The following is a 14,344-nucleotide window of genomic DNA, read 5'->3' on the forward strand; positions in this document are numbered from 1 at the left end:
TCACAACCTATGCATTGGCAGAGTTTTTGCTATCAAAGAATACCACGTTAGTTGGAACTATCCGAAAAAACAAAAGATTCTTGCCACCCATGTTTTCAAACGCTAAAAAAGTGTAATGTATTCAACAATCTTTGGCTATACAAAAAAATCTACAATTCTCTCTTACATACCAAAAAAAAAAAAAAATAAATGCGTCCTTCTCCTCTCAACGTTTCACAAGACCGGTAAGGTATTAGATGGCCCTAAGTGTTTGCCAGACATTATAGATTTCTACAATCATACGAAAGGAGGAGTGGATGTAACTGATCAGTTGGGTGCTGGATATAGCGTAGCCAGAAACTGTCGGCGTTGACCTTTAGTAATATTTTATTCACTTATGAATATGGCTGCTATAAATGCTAGAGTTATTTTACTCTGTACTCAAAACACAGCAGCAGAGTACAAAAAAAGATATGTTTTTATAAAGGATTTGGCAATGGATCTTGTACAGGCAAATATTCAAAAACGTTATAAAATATTAACTTTGCCAAAAAATCTGAAAGCAAGCTGCTCAAAATTTGCAAAGCCGTTGAAGAAGGTGGAGGAAGAAGAGCCACCTACGAAACAATTGAAAAGAGGCCGCTGCCAGATTTGTGATTACAAACAAGATCGCAAAACCAAAACCAAGTGCTCAAAATGTGGAAAATATATTTGCCAGAAGCACTGTTGTATACTGTGCTCAAATTGCATTGCTTCCCCCCAAGAGAAAGACATTTATTACGATATGTTCGATACAAATTCCGAATAAAAGGTAACATTTACAGTACATAATTGAAAAATTTTTGCATTAGTCATTCCAAGTTTTCTTTTTAACATTTTACTTTTATATTTCAGGTTTCAAATGCACTTTATTTGAAGTCAATATCTTTAAAACTTATCATTTTATGCGGAATCTGGCTGGATAACTTTTTTTTTTATTTTTTTTAGCTATGTTGTAATGAATACAAACTTAATTTCAATTTAAGTATATAAATTAATTTTTTAACACATCATTTTATAAATTTAACAATAAAATAATGCAATATACTAAAAGACGTATACGTTTAGCAATTTATAAGTTTAAACGATTTCAATAGATAATACAAATGAGAGTCGATAAGACCCATGGTTAGTAACCATGCGACATGATTTGAGGTTAGTAATGCAGGGTTAAATTTCAGGGTTTAAGTTTATTAATTTACAGATTTATTTGTTTAGTCAATACCATAAATTTAAGTATTGTGTATTTATCAAAAAGTTCATGTGTCATGTATTTATGAAAATTAGAATATAAATTTCATATTTGCATTTGCATTATGATTGTGGATAAATAACTGGATGCATTGTAAGGATTAGTATTTCGTCATAACCAATTTATAATTTCCAAAAATCCTTCATATTTCATTTGCGCTAGTAGTCTAATGAATTTTCGATGCATTTCTTTTCCTTGACGATTATCAAATCGTTGGAGTGAATACATTTCGAAACTCTTACGACAATAAATATGTTTAAAAATAAAAAAAAAAATAATTGAAGAATTTTTAATTTAAATGTCTGTAGAAATTATCAATTTTTTATAATTTTCTTTTTTTTTTGTAATTTTAAATTTGCAATTTCAAATTTACCCTATACATATAACACAAGTCAAGGTTGCAAGGTTGAACACCTTGCATACTATAAATGCGATCTGGAGAAAACTAATCTGGACAAGGTAAAACTAGCTCCACATACATGCATACCAAAAGCCGCTCTTGCCATTAAGCAATTTATTAATGGTGGTGGTATGGGCGGCAACTACGGCATTTTTTCTAAACACTCTAAAAATGCTCCATACCAGCACAATTTCAAACGCTCGCTAGTTAAATTTTTACGCCTTTATGCAATTTCAATTGGTTTATATATGTTGTTTTTCCTCGAGCTCTGCTGCCACACGCTTGAGTTGCAGGCGAATTGAGCATGACTTAACATCCGACCTTGCAAGCGTCCAAACTTGTTTCGGTGTGGTAAGTGGCAAAGGTTTAACATTTTTGCTGGCTGACTGGTTTCACTACGTCTGCTAGCAGTTACTTTTGAGAGCAGGTACAGAAACATTTTTTTTACTGAACTGCAGCTCAATGTATTTTCTCTTCTCACATTTCGTTGCACTTTGCTGCGGTGTGGATTTTATATATATATACTTCGTTTTATTCAGTATTAATTTTACTTTGACTTTTTGTTATTTTCTTACCATTGGTACTGCTCTTTTTGGTTTTTGCTGTGGTTTGAGGGCTTGAATCAAGCTTTGTAAGAAGAAGGGAAGGAATGCTTTTATTTTAATTAAGTACCTTTTAATTGTCTTTTATGTATTGGATTTTTTTAGTATGCATTTTTTAAATCTCATTTACTATTTACTAATTACATTCTCAAAAAAATAGATTTTTCAAAAAGGGAAATGAAGCAGTTTAAATGTCACAAAATGAACAATGTTAAGGGGCTATACCAGTGGACATTTTCAAAAAATCGATTTTTTTATTCTTTGCTTATTCGATAGTTTCTATTTTCAAAATCCTCTGTGAAAGCGGTAAGATCGTATCTTGAATAGTTTTTAAATGACAGCGTTCTAAAGAGCGACCGCTCGCAGGCATAAGACGCATAGACGAAACCTTAAACTCATTTTTCTTGAAACGTCATTTCTCAAAACTGCTGACGTTATAACTCAAGGAGAAATTGACCGATCGGCTTCAAATTTATATTGAGTATTCTTGAATATATTTACCATACAATGACCTACGACCTTTTTAATTGGTTGAAAATTGTCAATTGTCATTAAAAAATTAGCATTTCTTTACCTAAAAAAACACATTTTGTTTCGCATATTTACACTGGTATATCCCCTTAAATTGGAAAAAAAACAGCTCAATATTGAAAAGAGGGAAATGAGAAAATCGAAACCTTTTTAATCAGCAGCTTGAAATTTGACAAAAGAGCATTTACTTCTTCATTAGCACTGTTGAAAGCCATACTTCCACTAACCTTTTAACTCATTCCTTTAGCATCTTTTGTGTTTGGTTTTTTATTTGATTTTACTTTGCTACTGATTTTCATTACTTTGGCACCCCTTCAATCTCAGCTCCTAATCAAATTTCAACATACTTTGAAAACACTTTTGCCTGTCTATTTTCTTATCCCTTCACGTGGCGTAGACTTCATTGTGTGCTGGTGTGTTTTGTGAAATTGGTGTGGAAAGTTTTGTCATTATTCAAAATTTATAAAAACTTTTCACTTCATTAAACACAGTATTAATAGAGAGTACAAAACATTCAACACATTATTGCAAATCTAACACGGAGGTTGGTCGAAAATTTAGTTAATAATAATGCCATATAAGTCTGTACCGATATGAAAATCACATAAAAGTTTTAAAGTTTGTTTTGCTTATAGAATACTTTGGTAACTTGGTTGTTCTCTATAAAATTCTTCAGTCAGATTGTTCCGTAATTAATTGTAATTAATTTTCCATAAAAGTGTCTAAAATATCATAAGCTTGTAGTATCGTGAAATTAATATTGAATATAATCAAAAAATTCAATCAGTAAGTGCTGAAAAAGCTTATTCAAGCTGTGTTTATTAAAAAAAATGTTCAGCACAAATTTTTGATTATAAAAAATTCTTCAAATCGTGAAACTATCTGCAGCACAAATACTAGTATCATTTTCCGATGGACATTTCTGTGCTCTCAATCGTTTCCATATATCTATTTAAACTTGTCCAAGTATAGGAAAAATGAAATGAAAAGCTTTCAACAAATCATTGACTAGGTCAGTCTGCTAGTGGTGCACCATTTTGGTATGTCAATAAATCACGTATACGCAGTGTAGGCCATAAATAAACCACTGGGCATATGAATAGCATCATTGTTGTCAGATATTGTCGTGTAAACATGTGTATGTGCAAAAGCTTTTGTCTTATTTTTACCAATAATTTATGGCCTACAAACATGCTGGCATTGAAAGTGATATCATGAACTGCAAATTGAAAATGGGTTATTTGTATAGTACAAACAAATAAAAGGCGATAAATATTTTGGGTCTAAAAATATTATAAGCAAATATAACACGGTAGGCAAGAATTTTTTCAAATTTTATTTTTATTTAAATTTCAAAAATTAATTTATACCAACTATAAAATAAATTATTGACGATTCGTGTATATATCAATATATGTAAAATGAATTTGTACAAATGTAAGAAATTTTTCTATGAACATATTGCAATAAATTATTAATCTTCTTAATATTAATTCTGTATAGATAAACGTTTCAGCCAAAGAAAAAAATAAATATTTTCAACACAAAAACAAATATTTGATTATTATCATAAAACGCTTATATTGATGTTATTATTATAAAGAAACAAGGGACATGAAATGTTTATACCTTGCACTAATGAAGGTTGAAATAATTTTTTGATTACACAATTTTTTCTGAGAACCATGCATTTTCAAAACTATAAATCTGTTTAGCTTTATTTTATTATATATTATTATTTTCTCTTCTATTCATTTACTATAAACCGCTGCCTATCCCTTATTCCAAGTCTGCATTAATCTACTAAGCCATTAATCTTCTAATTTATCAACACCTCCCGCTATGTGATTTTCACTAAACTCACAAGTCTGCAGAGAATATGCTTACAAGCTGTCACAAAGTATACGCCCAAAATCCTACCAATATAATACAACAGTTTAACCAAATAAGAAATATATTCTCATAATTATTGCAATGTAGCTAGATATGTATGTGAAGGTACATATGTATTTATATATGGAAACCAAAGTTTGGAGACTATCATTTATTTGAAAAGTATAAAATATTCTTAATACATACGAATACATTAACACATTGTACATGCGTACAATGAAAACATGAATTTTATATTGAATACTGTATAAGTGGCGTGTTAATGGCTACTAAATATCGTTATTAAGCTCATCTTTCAATTCAAGACTTGTCTGCTAGTATTCGAATGACTGTCTTCATACCAAGTACTCAATGAGAGGTTTACTGATTGAGGGTTATATTCTTATAGGCACTATAAAACCTACAATTAGTCATGGTAAGGAATGGTCAGTTAATGAAGACAAGCTTTAACCCTTAAATGCATGGCGTACAATATATGGTACATGCCTTAAACCCTTCATAATTCGATCAAATTAATATGTATCGCAGTTTGGTTTACTCAAAGTAGGGGTTATAAATGCTAAAATTATTTAAAACTTACCTGAGTTTTCAAAAGTTTATATTAAGTTGACAGTGATCTAACGAATTTGCAAAAAAATTAAAGTGTAAATTTTATTTCTCCATAAATTATAAATTATTGCATTACAATGCAACAATGACAATACATGTATCGGGTTGCTAATTGCTTTGCTTTGCAATGCTTAGCTACCTTTAAAAGAGCAAACCCAAATATCCCAATGACTCAAAAGGCGTTTCGTATGGAACTATCTTATGCATGCCGCAGAACATGGACAACCAAAAAATTTTCGCCTTGATAGCATTGGTTATCTTTCTGAAGTTCAAGGTGGTGCGAGATGCAAAAATTAAACATCAACAAGTAAGGGCTAAGTTCGGATGTAACCGAACATTTTATACTCTCGCAATTTATTGAAGAAATTTTATTTACATAACACACAAATTTACCCATAAATTCGGCATTAAGTTTAATAGAATAGCGAAGATCGCCATACATAGTATATGAGGGCTGAGCTAATTTCTGAACCGATTTCATTCATTTTCACCAGCAAGGTGCACTATATTCAAGACTATACGAAGCCAGATATGGTATACACTATTTGTGTAAAGTTTTATTCCGCTTTGGAATATATAGATTGGTTTATATAGCTTCGTTGGAGGCGGGGCCACGCCCACTTCCCCCAAAAAATTACATCCAAATATGCCCCTTCCTAGTGCGATCCTTTATTCCAAATTTTACTGTTATAACTTTATTTGTGGCTTAGTTATGACACTTTATATGTTTTTGGTTTTCAGCATTTTGTGGGCGTGGAAGTGGTCCGATTTTGCCCATTTGCAACCCTCTCACTGTTCCAAGGAACATGTGTTCCAAGTTTCATTAAGATATCTCAATTTTTACTCAAGTTATCGCTTGCACGGACAGACGGACGGACGGACATCCGGATTTCAACTCCACTCGTCATCCTGATCATTTATATATATATATAACCCCATATCTAACTCTTTTATTTCTTGGTGACACAAACAACCGTTATGTGAACAAAACTATAATACTCTCTTAGCAACTTTTGTTGCGAGAGTATAAAAATCAATAATAACTCAATATTTGTAAACTATTTTAATTTTAATTATTTCTGCTTATTTTTCTTGTTAGTGTTAGTTAGTCAGTGAATTAATTATCTTTTTGTACCTATATTTTTCTGAATTTTAATAAGCCGAAGTAAAATTTTCATATAAATTAAAACCGTACTGTCTTATTTAGCTCCAATGCATAGTGTGCTGTAATGCTGACCTCATGCATTTAGGGGTTAATTAATGAGCATAATACAATATTTTCAGCTTCATCAGCTATAACTCCGAGTATATGATAGATGAAGAAACATACACACTGTTGTACAAATTATTTTTTTTATAGTGCGGTCGTCCAAAGAATTATATATTTGGCTTTTTCTGTCCAAGAGAGCCTAATAAATCTGAAAAATAAATCTCTCATTAGCAATGGTGGATGGCTTGAAATCAGTAATGATATCCCAGCGTCGTAATCGAGGTCAATGAAATAATTTTATTTTGATCCTTTATACTATGTTATACACATCTCATTAAGTGGACGATCTGCGAGAATATTACTCATACGCCCTGCACATGTGCATTTGTTAAAAGGATTATAACTTTGTCTTTTATAAATGCACCATTTATTTATTTTTTTCCAGCACTTTTCTTCTCTTCTTGTTCAAAACCCCTGATTGAGCTGCTGCAGTGTAAAAAGACAGAGAAAATAGGTAATACCCATGAAAGTCTACACCACTTGTCTGACGGTGACTCTTGCCACCTCAAGCATACAACATTTTGACTCCTGTTGCCTGCCATTCGCTTGCATTGTCGTTTTCCAACCAATGTAATTAAATTGTCTTCTATTAATTAGAATAATTGCTATTTGTGCCACAATAATTAGCACAAGCATACCAATTCATACGTTGATGTCCTTTAGGAATGACAGGAAAAATGTATTTCTTGTTGTTTCCTGTTTTTTTCTATTTCTATCTAGCCTTGTGCTCCTCCACCAATCGTCATTAAACTAATGACAGCCAGGACCTTTGCACATACGAGTATACGCAAGAATTATTATTCAGTGACATAAATTCACACAAGCGACTCTTTTCGGTATATATGTATAATAGAGACGATAAGAAAAAAGAGCCAAGAACGATTTCATTGATTATTGCTGGCCTTTCATCCGTTTGGAAATCGCCGATGCAGTAAAAAGCGAAACAACTACACGTATAGATATATGCGAGGTCTTCATAGAGTGCCTGTAAACTGCAGCCAACAGCAATGCAACATTCTCAAGTTTATGGGTCCAAAGTGGCAAGCGGAGGCACATATAAATATAAAGTCAGACAGACATATCGAATCAGTCATCACCGTCAAAAGTTTCGGTATTGCTAACTGAACAGCCGAATGTGGAAGTATGTGGATCAAAGTATAAATGAGCGAATGAAACGAATAAATCAAAAGTGACATTTACAAAAAATATTGCTGAGCATATGCACTATGATGCATGCCACATTATACGGTTGCACAAATATGACAGCACTTTTTATGAGCGCAAATATTTTTGGTTGTTTATGTACTGAATGGATTGTGTGGATATGTAAATGGGTAAATAACGTAGGGTAATTATTTTCTTTTTACTTTGGCAATTACATATACCATCAACGGAATCGAAGTGTAATAATTGTCAAAAAAAATTGAATGATTTACAAATCGCGGAACAGAGCGGGCTAATCTGACAACAATATTTGCTGACTCACCCAAGTTTGGTTCATTGTCTTGATGGTGGTCGTCATCGCCGGAATAAATTTCAAATCCGTAGCAAAATCGCACAGTAGGAATAATTTATCACCCCATGGGAGTGGCTTATCCGGCATGTATTATTTCATATAGTGCTTTATTTTCGTCGCACAGATTTGCTCGTCAACACATAATCTTGCTCGCGTTGGAACCTTTTTCAAGTTCCTATTTAGTGCCGTGAGTATTGGGCGTATTTTGTACAAACGATCATATCCCGAATCGTGTTGTGGTATTTGTCCATACATTTCAACTGCCTCAGAGGCTCGATTACGTCTGCAACCGATGATGTTGATGGCAGTTGCTGGCATGACGCGGAAGGCTGCCTGTCACGATTAGAGCGTGGCATTTCATCGTTATTATTAAAATGCAAGAATTGGCGAATTTTATCGTAGCGATTCCTTGGCATACAATCCATGATTGGCTTGAAACCATAGTTACCCCAATATGATCGAATTCCGGGATATTTATGCACCGACATATAATAACTGATTCCCATAAAACGTTTTATTTCATTAGGCGTGGTGTTCAATGGTTTTTCAATGTTTTGTTGTATTGCGTACAAATTGCTCTGTTCCACAATATTTGAAATAATGTCGTCTGACATAAGAAATGTAAAAAACTGAAGCAGCGAATGCAATGCCAATATCTCCGGTGTCAAAGCCTCATTACCTCGAAATCTTATCCAATTAGCGTATAATTGAAGTTTTCTTTTTTCGGTTCGAAAATCACGTATTCTACGAGACATTGCTGAAAAAACTACAAAAAAGCCATAGTATAATCATTTTGTATATAATTTCATATTTGCACAATTTCGTACTCCGGGTGCCTGACGGTTCCGCAAGGAACCAACCAAAAAATCAAACAAATCTTACAAGCAAATAAAATTTACTTACCTATAAAACTTATCTTAGCTTATTTACAATATTATTTAAACTTTGAGATTTTTTCCCGTTCCGATTTTAACGAATTATTCACAAAAAAAATTATTGCAAAAAACACGATTTCACAAAGTTCACTAAAAATGTGGTAGATGCACTCAACTCAATACAAATATGCCAACTGACGTTTATTACAAGTGGGGATAGAATTAGCATATGGCGCATGAACCAATTAATTAAATAAAGAAATAAATGTATTAAATAAGTCCTTAAGAGTAGACTCAGTTTCACATTATTTCTGTATTTTCACGTTTTAACATTGAGGATTCGTAAAAAAGTGGCAAAAACGTCATTCATTACGTGGTGTGAAGGTTGTACAGCAAAAAACAAAATCAATGTTCCAGCGGAAAAATCTGCCCCTGTTTTCAATCAGTATTCAATCTCTATGGAACCGAAATCAATAATTTTAAGGGGTTAAGCCTGGATAGTTTTTAAATTACTTGCTATTAAATTTATTTGGGAACGAGTCGTGGTCGACTTGCAATCGGACGCTAGATATACATACCTCATATGAGATCGGTGAACGCTGGATAACAACTAGCACTGGTGTCATTATGGAGTCCCCGGAATGGATTGTAAGAAATATTTCGAACTTAGGATACTATCCAAAACTAATTAGATACTGTCCAAAAAGCATACATGCAGTGATACTAAATGTGTCTATATATATTACAAGTACAGTGGAACTTCTCTAACTCGAATCCTCATTATCCGCAAAAAAACTTCGAGTTAGAGGTACTTCGAGTTATAGCATTTTCATTAAAATATAAAATTATTTAAAAAGCTTGGAATTATAGATAGTTATATTTATTTACAACGCAAAAAGTTGTATGTACATACGTACGATATAGAGGGATGTGTTATGCCCTGGTCGAAAGGTTCGATTTATGGAAGGAAATTTGTATGGAATTTGCTTTTTATTGCCACTTCAACAGTTCGAGTTATGGAGATCTTCGAGTTATAGATGTTCGAGTTATGGAAGTTCCACTGTATATATAATATAACATTGGTGCATTCATAACAGCAAAAGCACGTTTTACAAATTAATGGTTCTACGACATTTCATGGCGTCACCTATCTAAAAGTGTTCTAAAAGCAGTGGGAGTAGTAGAGAAAAGGTCACAAGCAATGAATGAACGTACGAAAGGCATACAGAATTCCTGCATATCTCAAGTACTCAAGTTATTGTTTGCACTGACGAATGGGCAGACGGACAGACAGGCAAACATCCGAATTTTAATGGTACTCGTCACCCTGATCACTTTGGTATGTATATATAACCCTGTATCTAATTCGTTTCGTTTTAGGTGACACAGTCAACCGTGAACAAAACTATTATACTCTGGGCAACATCTTGAGACAATAAAAATAGCACAAAAGCCATAACACAAAATGTATTTCATTCCACTTTACATTTTTTCCTTTGCAACATGTTTGTCCCTTTTCCATTATTTTTATTTTTTGCAGAAAACTATTCTGTACTTAATCTTACTGTCTCTTTTAATTTGCAACACTGAGTAATTTAATTCAATGTTTTGAGTGCGAATGGCATAGTACTTAGGGCTGAACTATTTAGTTGCGTCAAAAGGTGTGGAAAAATTCAAGAAAATACAATATTTCAGTTAAACTGTTTGCGTGTTTAGGACAGGAAGTGCTGCTAGTTACAAAATCATTTCGCATTCACAACTATAATATTCATGAAATCGTTTAATGTTAATTTGTAAATTTAAAATTTATTTTTGAATTTAATTTAATGCTTACTTATATGAATTTCTTCCCAAATCTTACTAATAGCTTAAGCTTTGAGTAATCATTCCAGTCAAAATGCCAGTCACTACAATGTGATGTTGAATTTGCTAACATTTCTGTAATATAACTGACAGCTTTCGAACAGCTGCATTTCAAATTTCTGTCGAAATGCAAACATTACTTAAAGGGCTCGAAAGTAAGTAATCCAATATGTTTCATATATGACTGCACGTTTAAGTGAAAGCGAGTGCACGACGAGAGTGTGAGGTGAATAACTTCGTTATAAGAATTTACGGAGAGGAGAAAGTGAATTTCAATATAGGCAAATTTTAAAAATTATTGAAGAATCATTAAAATCAGTAATCGGTATTTAGGATTAAAAAAAAATTTCTAAATTAGGGTCCCTTTAAAAAATTCCTTTAGAATTTCTCAAAATTGGTGCCGCATTTTTTTTGTGAATAATTCTTAGAAATGATTGAAGCTCTTTAACCAGACAGATCTTTTTGCAGGTAAAAATCTTAATTTGGAATAATCACTACAGCGAATATAGCTGAATGAAATGAAATTTTTGCTACCAATGACGGAGATCTTCCTCAAATAAATCGCCTTCAGTGTCGTTATCGAAATTCAACGGCCACTATGTACCAGATTAACTACATACTTTTAAGAGCTGAATAAACTTTGGTAAATTCGTTGCCAACACGAAAACTGATATACAACACGCGAAACATCATCAAATAATTTACTGCATTTTTACATTTACTTAGTCAATTCTTTATCATTAGCAATAAAATCGGCGCTAGAAGTACTGCAATTTATGGCCTATTCGCAGTGGCCTTTTATACTACTTATTTCATAAAATGCGTTTGGTCATTTGCCCAATTTTGCGGCAGTTTAACTGCAGAACATATAAATATTCAATTGCATTGCATTGAAAATGCTTTATTAGCCACATTTAATGGATGTGTATGCGATAATAGTATGCTTTTAATGCATACAAAAGGCGGTAATGAGTAGACATCGTAAATTTATAAACCGCATCCAACAAAGTGATGAAAGCAATAAGTCAAAGCACTTACTTATTTCGAAGGCGCGTTGGCATTTAAAGACTTTATGAGTATACTTTATTATATATATGATATTGTATGTTGACAACTTTGAGGAAGGAATTTAATTCAACTATGGATTCATACGACAAAAATGCATTCATTGTATGATGAATTGTCAGATATTTCCAGTTTCTATTTCTTCAAAATGCAGTTTCCTGTTCATTAAAACTCATAAGGTCACTCACATTCTTTTGCAGTATTGTTTCTTTGCGGAGTATCAATCTATCCCTCAATTCATATGTAATAATGAAAGTGTCGAATTGAAGAGTACAAGTTACTCACTCATTTTATACTCTGAGAAAAATTTCAGAATTTTGCTGAATGCAGGTTTCGAAGCATGCATATCACTTACGGCGAATTTTTGTAATGATTCACTCATCGAATTGTGCATTTATATATTAGTAACTCAATAGGGTAGTAAACAAAACTGACCTACATTAAACCTGTATACTCCTACATATGACTCTATATATAGTTTTGTGTGTAGATTTAATATAAACTTATCAGTAGTTTCGTTATAAATGAACTAATTAAATTCTGTAGCGATGGGAACCTGTTGATATTCGATATTAATGAAATTGGCTCAGCAGTTTTGAAGAAAATATTCCATATATTTTTATGAAACCCATCTATAATGGAAAATTAGGTTTTGAGTTTCTTAATATGTTTAAATATATAATAACTCTCTACTTACTCCCCATATGTAAATTTATTTTTCGCTTTTTTAACTCTTATTCGAAATCTCTGTAAAAGTTATATGTACATAAATTAGGTTGATCCTATTGATGCTAAACTCTCAACATACACTCTACTTTTTCGAACATATTCTCTGTTACTAAATAATTCAACCAAAGTGCTCCCAACTCCAACTTTTATATTTAACTCGTATACGAAATATCTTGGTAAAGTCGTATATTAGTTTATTCCTGCTGATGCTAAACTCTTTACATGTTCGCAATATTTTCGAACATATGCTCTGTTATAAAACTATTCCTATCAGTACCGGTGCCGTTAACAACTCAACCAAAGTGTTCTCAAATCCAACTCTTTTCTTAACCTCTCATACGAAATCTCTATAAATCGTATATAAGTTTGTTCCTACAGATGCTAAACTCGCTACAAGCTCTCTACTTTTTCGAACACATTCTCTTTTATTAAACAATTACTCTCGTTAACCGGTGCTGTTAACAACTTAATCAAAATGTTCTCAACTCCAACTCTTTTCTTTAACTCTGAGTAAGTCATATATTAGTATCTTTCTACTGATGCTGAACTCTCTGCATGCTCCCTTATTTATCGAACATATTCTCTGTTATAAAACAATTCAACCAAAGTGTTCCTAACACTAACTCTTATATTTAACTCGTATACGAAATCTCTGTATAAGTTGTATATAAGTTTGTTCCTACAGATGATAAGCTCTCTACATGCTCTCTACTTTTTCGAACATATGCTCTATTATCAAATATTTGCTCCCACTACCGGAGCTGTTAACAACTCAACCAAAGCGTTCTCGGTGTCAACTCATTTCTTTAACTCGTATACGAAATCTTTGCAAAAGTCGAATATAAGTTTGTTCTTACTGATGCTAACTCTCCCAAGGATCTCTACTTTTTCGAGCACATCCTCATTTATAAAACAGTACCGGTGCTTTTAACAACTCAACCAAAGTGTTCCCAACTCCAACTCTTTTATTTAACTCTTAAACGGAATCTCTGCATAAGTCGTGTATTAATTTTCCCTATTGATACTGAACTCTCTACATGCTTTCTACTTTTTCGAACATATGCTCTGTTATCAAATATTTGCTCTCAATAACAGTACCATTATCAGCCAATCAAAGTGTTCCTCTCGAACTCTTTCCTTTACCTCTAATACGGAATCTCTATATAAGCCGAATATTATTTTTTCTTAGTGATGCTAACCTCTCCACATGCGCTCTACATAGACTCTGCTATAAACCAATTCTCTCACAACTTTCTACATGCTCTCTACTTTTTCGAACATATACTCTGTTATCAAGCAATTCTCTCACAGCTTTTGAACAGCTGCCATTCAAATTTCTGTAGAAATGGTGCCGGTGCCGTTAACAACTCAAACAAAGTGCTCTCAACTCCAACTCTTCCATTTAATTCATATACTGAATCTCTGTATAAGTCGTATATTAGTTTTTCCAACTGATCCTAAACTTTCCACATGCTCTCTACATTTTCCAACATTTTCTCTGTTATAAAATATTTTCTGTCACTACCGGTGCTGTTAACAACTCAACCAAAGTCTTCTCATATCGAACTCTTTTCTTTATCTTTTATACAAAATATCTGATTAAGTCGTATTATAGTTTGTTCTTTTTCGAAAAAATTCTCTGTTATGAGAGTTTACTCTTATCACCAGTGCCGTTAGCAACGCAATCAAGTTGTTCTCATCTCGAACTCTTTCTTTTAACA

The sequence above is a fragment of the Zeugodacus cucurbitae genome, chromosome 3 (genome assembly GCF_028554725.1).
Source record: "Zeugodacus cucurbitae isolate PBARC_wt_2022May chromosome 3, idZeuCucr1.2, whole genome shotgun sequence".
Classification (NCBI taxonomy): domain Eukaryota; kingdom Metazoa; phylum Arthropoda; class Insecta; order Diptera; family Tephritidae; genus Zeugodacus; species Zeugodacus cucurbitae.